This window comes from Salvelinus alpinus, chromosome 18, assembly GCF_045679555.1.
Source record: "Salvelinus alpinus chromosome 18, SLU_Salpinus.1, whole genome shotgun sequence".
In the NCBI taxonomy this organism is placed as follows: domain Eukaryota; kingdom Metazoa; phylum Chordata; class Actinopteri; order Salmoniformes; family Salmonidae; genus Salvelinus; species Salvelinus alpinus.
Window position 1 is genome coordinate 19,565,505 of NC_092103.1, and position 13,338 is coordinate 19,578,842.

General features: G+C 40.9%; 1 long non-coding RNA gene across 2 annotated transcripts; it reads right to left on the bottom strand.

Annotated features, from left to right (window-relative positions):
- Positions 1 to 936: 936 nt before the first annotated feature.
- On the bottom strand, positions 937 to 12,040 carry LOC139543951 (uncharacterized). 2 transcript variants are annotated; one of them, XR_011668777.1, is made up of 3 exons: positions 11,686 to 12,040; positions 11,372 to 11,482; positions 937 to 8,861 (listed from the first exon to the last, which is right to left on the bottom strand). It is a non-coding gene; the product is annotated as an uncharacterized lncRNA (long non-coding RNA). The 2 variants fall into 2 exon arrangements; XR_011668776.1 differs by having other exon boundaries at positions 937 to 7,198; positions 11,686 to 12,038.
- Between the last annotated feature and the right edge of the window lie 1,298 nt (positions 12,041 to 13,338).

Sequence of the window (13,338 nt, forward strand, 5' to 3'; positions counted from 1 at the left end):
TGATTTCAGTTTGGTAGTATCATGCATCATCCCTGGAAGCACATGCCTCCAGTGTCGGAGTTAAGGGCGGGCTTTAGGGTTCCTGGCCCGCCCTACCGTACCTCCTTGCCCATCGAAATAAAATATTCAAATATTGATAACTTATTTGACCGAGACGTGCGCAGACAGAAAGATGCATCAATCTCAGTTAAATCATCCGAACAAGCGAAACAGTGCCCCGCTGTCTCAGTATGTGTAGACCTTGTATCTGATACGGTCTGGACCAAAATATCATGGCATGTCATACCATTTCTGACCAGACAGCATCAGATACATGGGCTACATATAGAGGGGCACTGTTTCGTTCGCTTGGATGCTTTCTCCGGTGATATAGTTTCAGCAGAGAGGAAGAGGCGATTTCTCCAGTGATATAGTTTCAGCGGAGAGGAAGAGGCAAAGCGAGAGAGCTCACTCTCACTAAAATTTGTCCAATATAAGCCCAATGCATTTTTATAGGAATAATACGCAGACTTAAGCTTGTCGCCTGCCTTCCCACCTTTGGGACAATGACTCCCATTGTTAGGGCGGAGACATGAGCATCTCGTCATTATATACAAAAATCTCTGGTTTCAGACTCTTGTGAATTAGAAAGGAAAGTTGCCGGGTGCACAGTGTGCCCTGTTAGGATGCTGGAATGCCCTAAAATAAATTGTTTCGCCAAAATTATATTATTACTCCTGTCTAAATAAAATCTTTAAAAATACTTCACCAGGGAGCATGACTTAGCCACAGAGGTTCATTAGCTTATTTTAAAAAAAATAGCTGTGGATTGTTTCAAATCACAAGTTGTTAGGAGAATTTTGTTCTCATGTTCATTAACCAATTCAATTAAAATACTCTGTCTGTTACTAAGAATTTGTAAGGTTCTTATTAAAATGAAACAGACAGAGGCCAGTCTACTTAGTCAGCAGGTTTATTTACGAGAGCTCTACTTATCATTTCCTGTACATTGGTCTATATACCTCACATTTCGTCATAAATGTCCCTCCTCTCAGAAACAATGACAATATAGTTCACATTTCCTCTCCTTCTCATACATTGCCTGTCACCTGTTATACAATCTACTACAAGCCCAAGGTCTCTCCCCTCCCTGGGTGGGGACATAATGTCCTGAAAGGAACACAGTAGTACGGCTTGTCTGTCGATAGCTCCTCTTATCTCATACATTGTCTCACACTTGCACCCTGCTTACATACTAAAAAGGAACAAAAAGTCCTTGTACTAGTTCTGACTAAAACTACACACATCAGATTTAGATTTATGATTCTGATAAATTTCATACAGTGACAGGGTAGAATTCTGTTAGTTATAGTTCTATGTTAAATGTATACATTATTTAGTCATTATTCATAAAATTCATAACAATCCACCCTATGACTAAATATTATTCACACAATCCCACATCTATTTTTATTAGGAATATCAATTATACCCAAAAAATCTAAATCAATAATCAACCACACACAAACCAATATATGTATTTACAATGACTGTTCTAGGCCTACATCAGAATCATAACTCTTCTTATCAGGATTTTCGTTATAATCTTCATCAAAGAACAGTCTAAACATAAAAACAAGAAGAAACCTAAACATTAAAAATGGTCTCATGTAACATAAGCTCCTCATAAGTGCAGGAGCCTGGTCCATCTACTAGGTCTGGGGTCATTTATTCATCATTCCACTGGTCAGAGCTCGGAATCGGTCCGTATCTCACCATCTGTTGCATCATCGATTTCTCCAGAGTCCTGGAAATGAGACCTCTCACGCAACATCCGCACAAAACGAACACAGTCACACAGGTGAAGGTTGCCCACAATACAGTGATCATGACATTTTTCCATTTCCCAAACACACTGTCAAACCAACTCGTCCGAGAAGTATCTACCCCAGAGATTTCTGCTAGTTAAACCAGCCAGGGCCTTGGTCACTGATCCGTCTGATATGTGTTATTTGGGATGAAGGTACAACATTCTACTCCGAATATCACACACACCACCCTTTCATCCAGTAACATATCCAATACTATCCTATGTAAATTCTATTGTCAAAAGATCCGGACGGATCACTCCTTCTCTCTCTTCTACCTGGCTCTAGGTTCTAGTGTTTGATAAGGGTGAAGGGCATGCCTAACTGCACTAGTGCACAACTACCGGTCCAATTGGTAGGAAGGTCAGGCCACAGCCTCACCTCTCCACAATCCACCAGACATCCGCTCTAGGCCTTTTCATCTGCCAGTCAGGTCCCTCATTGTCTTGTCGGTTGTAACATTCTCTGTCCTATTGCATGTTCTTACTTCCTCTACATCCCATCCGTGTGTGATGTAGTGAGCCATACAATAATAGTGTCTTCCTGTAACTGTGAAAGGGGGAAGTCTGGATGTAATGGGGACAGGATTTAGCAAACTTATTGAGAAAAGTGGAGAGAGACAGTCAAAAGAAAGGAGGAGGCCTTAAGGGGAAGGGACCCAAGAGAGAAGGGAAAAAATGGATAGAACCCGAGAACAGAAAATGTTACATCTGTAGCCAGTCAGGACATTTGGCTAAGGAGTGTGAGGAACCATGCATGCACTGCGATAAGGTGGGCCACAATCACCGAGACTGTAGAAAGAACAGACAGGATAGGAGAGAGGGTCAAAGGCAAGAACAGAGAGAAAAAGGTCAGGCGCCTACAGCCAGACTCAGAGGAGGAATAGAAAAGAAAGGAGATCAGTACCTAATGGTCACTATCGGAGTAACTGTAAATAAGCATAAAGGAGGCTTCAAGGAAACGAGAAGTAAGGAAGATCAGACAGGAACGGAATATTTCATCGCTGCTCTTGGGGAAAGAGCAGGAAAGATTTTAAACAGAGGGGGAAAAACAGAGAAACGCTTGGACCTTTAAATTAGGACTATTTTCTGGGAATGTTCTCGGTAGTGCGTGCCGGAGTTTGCGACTACAGACAATTATAATAATAGGGTTGTTCTTGCCTACCACGCGGGAGACTGGGGTTCGCATCTCAGCCTAGGCACCGATAGACTAAAATTTGTAATTGTAATTCAAATACTGAGATGTTTTGCCGGGAGAGATACGGTTAGTTAGTGTTTGTTTAAGATATAAACTGAACGGTTTAACTTCTCTGCGCTACGGATCCCTTTTACGGGATAATTTTCCTAAACAACCCCTGAATTGCAGGGCGCAAAATATTACAAAAAATATTATTTATAATCATGCAATCACAAGTGAAATATACCAAAACACACCTTAGCTTGTTGTTAATCCACCTATCATGTCAGATTTTGAAAATATGCTTTACAGAGAAAGAAATCCAAGCTTTTGTGAGTGTATCAATCAATGCTAGAACAGCTAGCCCCAAATTAACATGGTCACGAAAGTCAGAAAAGCAATAAAATTAATCGCTTACCTTTGATAATCTTTGGATGTTTGCACTCACGAGACTCCCAGTTACACAATAAATGTTCTTTTTGTTCAATAAATATTACTTTTATAACAAAAAAACGCCATTTGGGTTGCACGTTATGTTCAGAAAACCAAAGCCTCGTTCCGTTCCACGAAAATTCCAAAAAGTATCCGTAATGGTCGTAGAAACATGTCAAATGTTTTTTTAAATCAATCCTCAGGTTGTTTTTAACAAACATAATCGATAATATTTCAACCGGACCGTAACCTACTCAATAAGAGAGAAAAAGAAAATGGGGAGCTACCCTCTCACGCGCAGGAACTAATCTGAGGACACCTGACTACTTTTGAAAAACCTCGCTCATTTTTCAAAATAAAAGCCTGAAACTATGTCTAAAGCCTGGTCACAGCCTGAGGAAGCCATTGGAAAAGGAATCTGGTTGATACCCCTTTAAATGGAAGAAAGACGGGCCAGGAAACACAGATTTCTTTTTAAAGAATCACTTCCGGGTTAGATTTTCTCAGGTTTTCGCCTGCAGAATCAGTTTTGTTATACTCACAGACAACATTTTGACAGTTTTGGAAACTTGAGTGTTTTCTATCCTAATCTGTAAATTATATGCATATTCTACGATCTGGACCTGAGAAATAGTCACAAGTTTGTTTACTTCCCTGTTAGTGAGCATTTATCATTTGCCAAGATAATCCATCCACCTGACAGGTGTGGCATATCAAGGAGCTGATTAAACAGCATCATCATTACACACATGCACCTTGTGCTGGGGACAATAAAAGGCTACTATAAAATGTTCAGTTTTAGTCACACAACACAATGCCCCAGATGTCTCAAGTTTTGATGGAGCGTGCAATTGGCATGTAGACTGCAGGAAGGTCCACCAGAGCTGTTGCCAGATAAGTGAATGTTCATTTCTCTACTATAAGCCACGTCGTTTCAGTGAATTTGGCAGTATGTCCAACCGGCCTCACAACCGCAGACCAAGTGTATGGCATCGTGTAGACGAATGGTTTGTTATGGTATGAGCAGGAATAAGCTAGAAAACACAATTGCATTTTTTCTATGGCAATTTGAATGCATAGAGATAACGTGACAAGATCCCGAGGCCCATTGTCGTGCCATTTATAAGCATTTTTGGAATACTCTGGATCAACGTGTACGACAGCGTGTTCCAGTTCCCACCAATATCCAGCCACTGAAGAGGAGTGGGGACAACATTACACAGGCCACAATCAACAGCCTGATCAATTCAATGCGAAGGAGATGTGTTGCGCACCATAGGGCAAATGGTGGTCACAGCAGATACTGTCTGGTTTTCTGATCCACGCCCCTACCTTTTTTGTTAAGTTATCTGTGACCAACAGATGCATATCTGTATTCCCAGTCTTGTGAAATCCATAGATTTAGGGCCTAATTAAGTTATTTCAATTGACTGATTTCCGTATACTGTATGAACTGTTAATCAGTAAAATCTTTGAAATTGTTGCATGTTGCATTTATATTTTTGTTCAGTATATGTTGGTAAACCGTTTATAATAGCAATAAGGCACCTCTGGGGTTTGTGATACAGTATATGGTCAAAACACCACGGCTAAGGGAAGTATCCAGGCACTTTGAGCCCCGTCGTGCCAAAGAACAGTCCTCAGCCGTGGTGTATTGGCCATATACCACAGCCCCTCGGGCCTTATTGCTTAATTATTACATATGCGATGTATGTGTATGTTCAAAATGGTACATATTCGAAACAGTATGTTACACTTTAATTGAGTCTACAATATGGGATATATACTGTATATTAAGATGAAACGAATCAAGTAATTACTTGTATTGGCAATCTATTTGAATCAGCTCTTCAATTAAAATAATGACCATTCAAATATTATACATGATCATATTTGACAATAGGTTATGATAATTACAAAAATCCAATCATGGCTTTATTAATCAGATTCTGCTTTTAATCATCTGTGCCTTTATAAAGTGCTTAGATGTTTCTTTGCTTCTAGACTGTATTTCTAACATATTTCATGAGATCTAAATGCAATCATAGTTATGTGGAATCTTAATCACTGAATCGGGTCTAACCAAACTACTGCCTGGGAGGCATGTGCTTCCGCATGTGATGTGTGTTGCTACCCAAACCAAAAAGTGTGAATAAAGTAAATAATTTCCAATTTGCCAAAATTTTTGAGTGAAGTTACTGTATATATATATAAACATATCACATCATCATTGCACAATTCACTGGTGACACTACATCTGTTTAGAAGAGGTTCAGAGATCAGAACAGCTCTATAAGAGCTCCACAGTGGACATGTCATAATACCCATAAAACCTAGCGGTCAAACACGGAAATGGTTCCAATCATCTTTCCACCATTCATTTTTCACATAGTGAATTTTACAAACACTTCAAATTAAGTATGTGTTTTGTGTAGGCTTACCTTGGTGTGATGTCATGATAACCGTGTTATTCTCTCTCAGACAAGGTGAGTTTTATTAATATATTAGCCCCAATTTACACTAAAAAATGTTAAATGCTAATTAGCAACAGAGAAGACCTCTGCAAGACCACACATTTCTGCAGGATGCTCCTGCATGTCATCTCTAGCCAGCACTGTCAGCTACCGTTCACCAGTGCGATCAGAGAGCTGTGCCGAATCCACGATAAATCCATGTGCTGCATTGAAATGAAGTGAATAAAGTATTGAACATCTTTCATCTCCTTTCTCTGTCTTAGTCAGTAGATCAAAAAATAATTTTGGATTACTTAGCCTAGGTAATTGTTTGTAAAGTATGTCTATTTCAGACCTTATGGCATTTTCTTCAAGGATGAGCATAAGAGCATTAAAAAGGGGAGAAGACCACTATAAGTCTTGGATTCTGGATAAGTACAGCTATAGTTTAGTGGCAACTTACCAGTTTGATCAGGGCCATCGTGAGGGATAACGTTTATCCTGTGTCGGTGAGTGTAGCTATTAAGTTAAGTTTGAGCATCTTAGCAATACAAAGCGTTCTATACAGCTGTCAACATTCTACAAGATATTAATTATATAATCAATAACTAGATTACCCCGGATACCAGACTTGAGTGATAACAGTTCTAGAATGTTGTCATTGATGAGAATGAATCTAAAAATCTAATGACATTCAGAATTGACTTTGTTTAGACATCTAGCCTGTATTGTAGTTTCATGACCAGAGAGAAATCTTCAAAAGCACAGTATTTATTTATTCGGACTGGTAAATCCATTCACATAGCCTTCATTTATAGGATCCTTCCCACTATATGAGTGATAAAATCCCAAGTTATAAATTAAGTTTATTGAAAAACTGCACTTGTCCCCTATAGCAGTAATGTCAGACATCAATATAGCACATTTCTTTTAACAATTGCATTTCAAGGTGTTCAAAGTCATGAATTGAAAGATATGTGTCACTTAACATCCTTCCTCTTGGCAGGTCTCTTTAGGTCACCAGGGGATTCTCTATACCACATGCAAATGCCTCCGTGGAGCTCATAAGTGTAGCCATGCAGCCTATTTTGGCAGTTCACAATTTCGGCCATACGGATGTGGAATGTGAGTGGAGGAAGCCAGCCGTGACCAACCAGGTGCAGTCAGTGGAGGACCTGTACCCAGCCGAAGACTTCAACCCTCTGTCCCGAGAGCCAACAGAGGAGGATCTTCAGTAGCTAAAACACCTTCTCTGTGGCAGGTTCAGTGGAATGGCATGTCTCCTTGAACCTGAGCCAGAACAACCGATACAGACAGGGATGACAGGGAGGGTATCGGACATTATTAAAAAACAAGGGCACCTGGGGCATACAGGCATCCTGGCTGGCATGGCGCTGTCAGTGGAGCAGCAGGAGGCTATAGGGCAGGCAAAAGTTGGACAGCGTACCAAACCCAACTGGCACACCATGCGGAGAGGGAGGTTGACGGCACCAATTATGGAGGAGTGGTTAGGGCCAAGTGCGCTACTCCGTCACTGCTTAACTTCTTATGGATGGGGAGCAGTATTGAGTAGCTTGGATGAATAAGGTGCCCAGAGTAAACTGCCTGCTACTCAGGCCCAGAAGCTAAGATATGCATATTATTAGATTTGGATAGAAAACACTCTGAAGTTTCTAAAACTGTTTGAATGATGTATGTGAGTATAACAGTACTCATATGGCACGCAAAACCCTGAGAAAAAATCCAACCAGGAAGTGGGAAATCTGAGGTTTGCAGTTTTTCAACTCTTTGCCTATCCAAGATAGTGGAAATTTGGTCCGATTGCACTTCCTACGGCTTCCACTAGATGTCAACAGTATTTAGAACCTTGTTTGAGGCTTCTACTGTGAAGGGGGAGAGAATGAGAGCTGTTTCAACCAGAGGTCTGGCAGAGTGCCATGAGCTCAGTCTCGCACGCACCCGTGAGAGTAAGCTGCGTTCCATTGCATTTCTAAAGACAAAGGAATTCTCCGGTTAAAACATTATTGAAGATTTATGTTAAAAACATCCTAAAGATTGATTCTATACATCGTTTGACATGTTTCTACAAACTATAACGGAACTTTTTGACTTTTCGTCTGGACCTAGTGCTCGCGCCTCATGAATTTGGATTTGTGACCCAAACGCGTGAACAAAAAGGAGGTATTTGGACATAAATTGACTTTATCGAACAAAACAAACATTTATTGTGGAACTGGGATTCCTGGGAGTGCATTCTGATGAAGATCATCAAAAGTAAGTGAATATTTATAATGCTTTTTCTGACTTCTGTTGACTCCACAACATGGCGGGTACCTGTATGGCTTGTTTTTGTGTCTGAGCGCCGTGTTCAGATTATTGCATGGTGTGCTTTTTCCGTAAAGTTTTTTTGAAATCTGACACAGCGGTTACATTAATGAAAGTTTGATTTTGATAGTAATTCAGATTTTTGGATATAAATATGAACTTTACCGAACAAAACGTACATGTATTCTGTAACATGAAGTCCTATGAGTGTCATCTGATGAAGATCATCAAAGGTTAGTGATTAATTTTCTCTCTATTTTTGCTTTTTGTTACTCCTCTCTTTGGCTGGAAAAATGGCTGTGTTCTTCTGTGACTTGGCTCTGACCTAACATAATCGTTTGGTGTGCTTTCGTCGTAAAGCCTATTTTGAATTCTGACATGTTGGCTGGATTCACAACAAGTGTAGCTTTAATTTGGTATCTTTCATGTGTGATTTAATGAAAGTTTGATTTTTATAGTAATTTATTTGAATTTGGAGCTCTGAATTTTTACTGGCTTTTGGCCAAGTGGGACGCGTCATAATGACAGAAGTGAATGCTATGAGGCGATAGTCATTTAGCTCAGTTACCTTTGCTTTAGTGGGTACAGGAACAATGGTGGACATCTTGAAGCAAGTGTGGACAGCAGACTGGGATAGGGAGAGATTGAAAATGTCCGTAAACACTCCAGCCAGCTGGTCTGCGGATGCTCTGAGGACACGGCTAGGTATGCCGTCTGGGCCGGCAGCCTTGCGAGGATTAACACTCTTAAATGTATAACTCACGTCGGCCACGGAGAACGAGAGCCACATTGATGGCACTGTTATATACTCAAAGCGGGCAAAGAATGTGTTTAGCTTGTCCAGGAGCAAGATGTCGGTGTCCGCGACGTGGCTGGTTTTCCCTTTGAAATCCGGGATTGTCTGTAGACCCTGCCACATTTGTCTTGTGTCTGAGCCATTAAATTGCAAACCCACTTTTTCTCTGCACTGACATTTTGCTTGTTTGATTGCCTTACGGAGGGAATAATTACACTGTTTCTGTTCAACCATATTCCCAGTCACCTTGCTATGGTTAAATGCGGTGGTTCGCGCTTTCAGTTTTGCGCAAATGCTGCCATCTATCCACGTTTTTTGGTTTGGGTAGATTTGAATAGTCAGTGGGAACAACATCCCCTATACACTTCCTGATGAACGCAATCACCGTGTCTGTGTATATGTCAATGTTACTCTGAGGCAACCCGGAACATATCCCAGTCCTCGTGATCAAAACAATCTTGAAGCATGGATTCTGATTGGTCAGACTCTAATGAACTTATTCTCTGCAGCAGAGGCAACTCTGGGTCTTCCGATCCTGTGGCGGTCCTCGTGAGAGCCAGTTTCATCATTGCGCTTAATGGTTTTTGCAACTGCACTTGAAGCAACTTTCAAAGTTCTTGAAATTTTCCGAATTGACTGACCTTCATGTCTTAAAGTAATGATGGACCGTCGTTTCTCTTTGCTTATTTGATCTGTTCTTGCCATAATATGGATTTGGTATTTTACCAAACAGGGCCATCTTCTGTATACCACACCTACCTTGTCACAACACAACTGATTGGCTCAAACACATTAAGAAGGAAAGAAATTCCACAAATGAACTTTTATCAAGGCACACCTGTTAATTGAAATGCATTCCAGGTGACTACTTCATGAAGCTGATTGAGAGAGTGTGCAGAGCTGTCAAGGCACAGGGTGGCTACTTTGAAGAATCTCAAATATAAAATATATTTTGATTTGTTTAACACTTTTTTCTTAAAACCCTTGAATGAGTAAGTGTGTCCAAACGTTTGACTGGTACTGTATCTGCATATCTAAAATCCTTCTATGTGGATGGGACATTTCTGTTGGGATGGAGGAATTATCTGAAATGTTGAACTAGATGATCAGGACAGTCTAGGGTACTATTTGCCTGAAGAAGTGAAGTATTGCGATGAGATATACGACTGTTTATGATTCTAATTCTCAAGAGGAAACTTAAAACCCTCAGCACTGAGGTCACTGAGGAGGACCTACAGTGATAGGGCCATCGTCTGAACGCGACTGACATACAGTACATCTAGATTTTGGCCACTGGCCAGCAGAGCGGGATTTCTACGAGCCTGGGTAACATTCAGGTCCTGCTGTGGCATGCGATGTTTACAAAGGCAAAATTTCACTACGGTGTTAGGCTAGTTTGGCACATTTTCTACTCGCCATTTCACTGCTGTACCAGGCTAGTTTGGCACATTGTCTACTAGCCCAGTCTGAAAGGTACTAGCCTCAGGCTATCTTAATTTCCATTCCTGCTGACATTTACAACTGACTTCACAGGTCATCTGATTAGTCTTGTACAACAGATGCACTCGTGGAACAAAACCATAGGTGTCTTGTATGGGAAAACATTGACCCCACAAGTCCTTTGTCAACTAGCTATCCAGCTACTTAACGTTAGCTCACCGTTCGTGTAGTCACACTTTTCCAAGTGGTGACATAATAGCTAATGTTAGCCCACCAGGGCAGGGATATTTAGTTAACGTTTAGCTAGCTAGTTACTTCACCTCATTGTTCGTGTAGTCAGACTTTTCCCCAGACCCCACGGGTGGTGACATGCTAGCTAGTCCAACAGAGCAGGGATATTTAACGTTAGCGCTAATGGTTACCATGTCACTGCCTGTCGGGAAAGTCCGGCTCCACCACGGTGAGATATGGTACAACGTTAGCTAGCTAACATTAGCTAATGTAGCCAACTAGCCAACCAAGGTGCCTAACTAGCTAAGCCAACAGGCAATATTTAGATAGCTACATCCCTGCCCTGGTTGGATAACTTTAGCTAGCATGTCACCACGTGAAAAAATATGACTACACAAACCGTGAGCTAACGTTGGCTAACTTAGGTCACAAAGGACTTGTCAATAATAAAAGGTCACAACAGTCATTATACTAGCCTATGCTGATTGTATTTTTACTTGTAAGGAAGGTAATGTGTGTTGCACACATCAGTACAGTCAGTGGTTATCTAGCTCATTTAAAAACAAAACATCTACCTAACCACAAATCTTTGACCTAACCAAAATAGCTTGTTAGCAGCTCGCATACAAGGCTTAAGTTATCACATAGCTCCAGCATCGCCTCTCACTTACCGAGTTCGAAAAATGAGAAAATGCACGTGTGCTTATCGGAGTGGTGGTTGCAATCCGGTACATAGCACAGAACCCTCCTTGCTTCTGATCGACGGAGAGACCTAAGATTAGCTACAAAGGCCAGGGTAATTTAAAAAAGTATAGTACTGTAATTGAAAAATGCTACGGTAGCTAGCTAGGTAAATTGAAAAATGCTTAACAAGAATACACACAATATCAATTATTTACACGAGACACTAAAAAGGCTATAATATCTACTTGCTTGGTTACTTGTCATGAGAGTTTGCATGGAGGAATGTGGAGGTTTAACTTACCCTGCGCCTTGAGTGAATACGTCAAAGCTTGCAACAGGATGTGTAGTAGTTCTGTATGATAACTACATTATCCTTGCCAAAAATAACTAACTGAAAGCCACACCCCCAATAAGCCAGGAATATGACAGCATTGAGGCATGTGTCACTGTGTATTTCACTTGTTCATATAGCAAACAAGAAATCTCATAATCCAGTGACTTTAACAGTCAACACTAATAATTTTGCGTTAATTAGTTTAAAATAAAAACATTTTCTCTCAGCCTCATGGCAAAATGTGTAGAATAGTGTTACGTTCCCCAGTTTCTGTGTTGTGGTTTTGTTTGTATGTGTGTGTGTGTGTTTCAGGATGGCTTCCTGAAATTTCCCCAAGCAGCTGATTGGTCGGCCCCATTGCTAATTGGAGCTGACCCCGCCCTCTCGTCAATGGATACAGCTGTCTGTAATTACAGACTCCTTCAGAAGCTAGAAAAGCCAGTGTTTGTTAGGAGAGAGCTGAGGGTTATATCCTATGTTGGTTGTTTCTCAGATAGAGCTGAGGGTTATATCATGTGTTGGTTGTTTCTCAGATAGAGGGGGAGATTTGCTATGTCCTATGTTGGTTGTTGCTGAGAGAACTGATTAGTATGTCCTGTGTCAATAGGATGCAGGTTTTTTGGATTATTGACATTGTTAATATTCTGTTTAATTTGTTCCGAAGGGGAAGGCACCTAGGGAGTGCTTACGCAAGAGGCCTGCTGGCATACATAGTATTGAATCTGTCTATGCACACTAGGTCAGACCTGGGCGGGCCACCCCCTATATTTTGGTTAGCCCACCAGGTGGTGCTAAAAGCTAGGTAAGTAGTGGGTAGGCAGGTAAGGTAGAAGAGGGGGCTTTGACATCTACTTTCTTTGCTTTGGTTCCGTCCAGCCCCTTTGCCAAATTTACCATGTGAAGGAATACATTCCCAGTAAACTGTAAATTCTCTGCCTTTTTGTCATCCTTACTCGCACCTACAATCCCATACCTCTTTTGCTCCACGGGGAGTTGAGTTGTTGCGTTCCCTCTTCCTAGATGCGTACGTAACAAATAGCATGAGATGAGCTATACAACTGTACATTTGTCACTTTGCCCGATATCGAAGGGAGGGGGGCACCCACATTTCTGCAGGCCCACCCACCAATGAATTTCTGGCTACGTCCCTGCTTCCAACATAATTGAATAGGAAGTATAAACTGTAACATCCTATTAGCTAGAAAGGTAACTCCAAACACATTTTCGCTAATAGCAGCTGTTAAGCTGGTTAAACAAAGGTTAGCCATGTGTTGGCAAAAATATATGTCCAAGTTAAGAAAGCAGATACTCCAGTGAGTGTAATTTGCTCAATATTAGGAGTTGAGAAATAAAGCTGACATCATTAGAGAGAAGATATTCTTATGTTATACAGCATGTATCTAATTCAAAATGCGTTTATTCTGTTGCTAGAGATATTCAGAAAAACATTAAATATATATATTCTACTTTTTCACAATATATATTTTAGCGGACCCCTTGCAGTACCTCCGCAGGCCCCAGGTTGAATACCCCTGCTCTAGAGTAGTCGAGACGCCCGCATGAGAATAATATATTGACGTAAAACAGCCACATGATGTCGCAAGTATGCCTCTGCACTTC